Genomic DNA, 3,443 nt, shown 5'->3' on the forward strand with positions numbered 1-3,443 from the left:
TAACATTGTATATCATATATACAATTATATATACAATTATATATAATGAGACTATATTAAATATACTATATATAGAACTATAACATATAACTACTACATTCTTATTATATATAATTATGTATGATATATTATATATTATTACATACTACTGTATAGAATATAATAGTATAGTATATAGTATTCTCTATATAGAATATAGCAGTATATAGTATTCTAGATACATACTATATATAATATATAATGAGAATATAGTAGTTAATTATACTGTTTTAAGCCACTTAGATATGTCTCTAGCCAGGGAAAAATGAGTTCATCGGTTCACTAGAGGACACATTGGTTGGTTCTCCAACATTTTTTCCTCCTTTTCCCTATAAACAAATGGTTTGTGTGGGCTGAGTAGACATCATGAATTGTCTAATCCAGTTATGGTAATGCCATCCTCCCTGACAGAGTGACTGGTTCAGGAAATAAAGCCTAGGGCAATCACTGGTCACAAGGCAGTCCAGTCAATGAAATGCTCAGGAGCATCACTGGGAGCTGCGGAACATCCATAGTCTCTCTTTTTTCATAGATGGCGTGTTGCATGGTTGAAGTAGAAATTCAGAGGTAGGAAAAGGTAAAAGATACATAAAGAAGTAGAGCTGGAGCCCTGATTTTTAAAATATATATATATATATATTTAAAAATTTATATATATATAATTTAATTTTCAGGCATATATAGTATATACTATATATATAATATATACTATACTATATTATATAATATAGTACATAGTATATATACTATATATTTTTTGGCAACTAACAGAAACATCTGAGCAGTTCAAATCCAGCCCTTTTCTGTTGAAGAACACTTGCTGCTGATGTATATTAGTTGTATTTTATTGACATGTGTTTTTAATAGTAATGACAATGATGAGAAAACCCCAACAGTTGATAGCAAACAGAAAAATGCTAGTACTGACCAGGATTTTTTTTTTCCCCTAAAGCCAGGGAGTGCATTTTTGGGATGACCTGGGGTCAATCCCCATCATCAAAATCTCGCTGTTCTGAGCATTTCTCTGCTGAGTACATTTCCTTTAGTGAACAGAGAATTATTTACTTTTAAAAACCCCCCCTAAGCCTTTACTCTGAATTGCAACCACAAAGGTAGAAATGCTCTCGTTTTTGTCTGGGGCATTCCCCCCACTATCTGCTATACCTTATTAAATCATTCAGTGTCTATGTCCATATTTCATTATTCTTTTCACAGATAAAACATTTTGTCAGCTGTCAGAGACCTTGAAAAAGTGACCATGTTAAGACATCTGGCTTGGGTACTGGGGACACTGAAGCTGAGGCCTTCCAGAAGAGCAGACTTAGAACAAAGTCTTGTTCTTAACATTGTCTTAGAAGAGGCAGTCTTTAACACCTCATCTCCAAACATCATACCATGTTTACCTCTGGCACATGCCAGCCACCCCATTATAACCCATTGCTCCAGCTTGGCTCACTTGCTCAGCTGAGAAACTCAGGGCTTAGCCAGCCCTCCTATTTAGCCCAGCACTGGGGCCAGCCTGGCTCTCACTGGAAACCACCTTCAGTTTGCATTGTGACCTGCAGCTCTCACCTTCATAAGCCGGACTTTCAGAATATAACAATAACTTGGATTAACTTAAATATTTACAAACTTTGGGGGGTTTTGTGTACTTTATGTAGGTTCATTGTAGAAAATGTCCATAAGGAAAAAATCCCCCATATCCTACATTCCAAAGATAACTACTACTAGTATTTATGTATGCATTTTCAGATTTCTTTGCAAATATTTTTCAACCTCATACACAAACATATATCCATCTATATCTATATATCTATATAGATATGGATAAATACATTTTTCAATACTCTAATGTGGATGTATATGCCAACATAATACATTAATAATTACACTATGCATATAGTTTTATAAGGTACTTTTTTATTTTCCACAAAGAAATTGTATTTTATTTTCAGTAAATACACATGTACTTTATCATTGTTAATGAGATGAGGTAGTCAATTATATTAATATGTCATGACTTACCTGTAATAAATGGACATTTTATATGATGACCCAGATTTTTATTATTAAATAAATTGGTGTTTCAGTTTTAACCAAGTTATGTCATTATCATCTAGGCACATTCTTAGAAGAGCATTTTCAATGTAATAGGATATAGATACTTTCTAAAGCTTTTGCTACCTATCTATATTTTGCTCCAGAAAAGGGGTACAAATTTATGCTTCTAGCAGTAGTACATGAATCAGCTTAAGTTTTGACTCTATTTAAATGTTACTTCCAGGATCAATGATTGGAGGGATCGTGAAGATGACTTTTATGTTACCAGTCAGTTACTATTCAGACAGGTCAACAGTGGTCAGTACCATTGATTATGTTACAAAGGTTGTGAAATCCTTAACGAAATGACATAATTTAGTACCAAATGACAATTGGCTTAAAGAAAATCAGACATAAGATTCATAATACATTTGCAGAGCAAAAAGCACCCTGGAAAAAACAAAAATATGTATTTCATGTAATTTTTATCACAGATACAGCATTCATATGCAATGCATTGAGATAGGGCCCCAAATAGGTAATCTTTGCCTACATTTTCTCTCTGATTCTAGGCCTGTATTTCTTTCTTAGTGCAAGATAGCTATCTATCTATCTATCTATCTATCTATCTATCTATCTATCTATCTTTCTTTCTCTATACAGTTATGTAATCTCATACCTCCAGAGTCCAATTTCCAACTCTTTTCCCAACTTTCTGATTTCTGTTATAAACACTGTCAATTCTCCTGCTTTCCAGGTTCAACATATCTGAACCATCTTTAGCACATCAAAATCATTGCATTTCACTGTAATATCCCTGCTTTATATTTCCACAAAACAAAATCTGGGCTTCATATCTTTCAACATTTCTGGTCTCCTTGCTACCTGGGTTTTTCCCATTTCTCATTCACTTATTATTTTATGACTAATTTTTAAATTTTCCTGAGTTGTGACTTGGACTCAGCTACTCACCACATCAAATACTCTAAATAACTCCGGGATGCTTTCTGAAATAAACCCAAATATCATATCTGGGTATCCCAGACCTGAATACTTTCATGCCATTTGGCTGTCCCATGATGTCGCTCTCAATTCTCCCCTTCATGCATTCTCCAGTATAGCTGAACTGGAGTATTGCTGTGCTCTGAACATGTTCCACACAGTTTCATTTTAAAATTCGCCCCAATTATTCCTTCTCCAGGATGCTTCTGTTCATCTACTAGTCCCATGTCTTTACTATCTACTCCACCTTTAATATTTCTTTAGAGTTTTAATTCAAAAGAGACAAGACGTCTTCCTCCAATGCACTTTTACTACATATTATTTAATCTTTGGACAGGATAGGCATTTGTTTCCTTATATCA

This window comes from Macaca nemestrina, chromosome 7, assembly GCF_043159975.1.
Source record: "Macaca nemestrina isolate mMacNem1 chromosome 7, mMacNem.hap1, whole genome shotgun sequence".
NCBI lineage: Eukaryota > Metazoa > Chordata > Mammalia > Primates > Cercopithecidae > Macaca > Macaca nemestrina.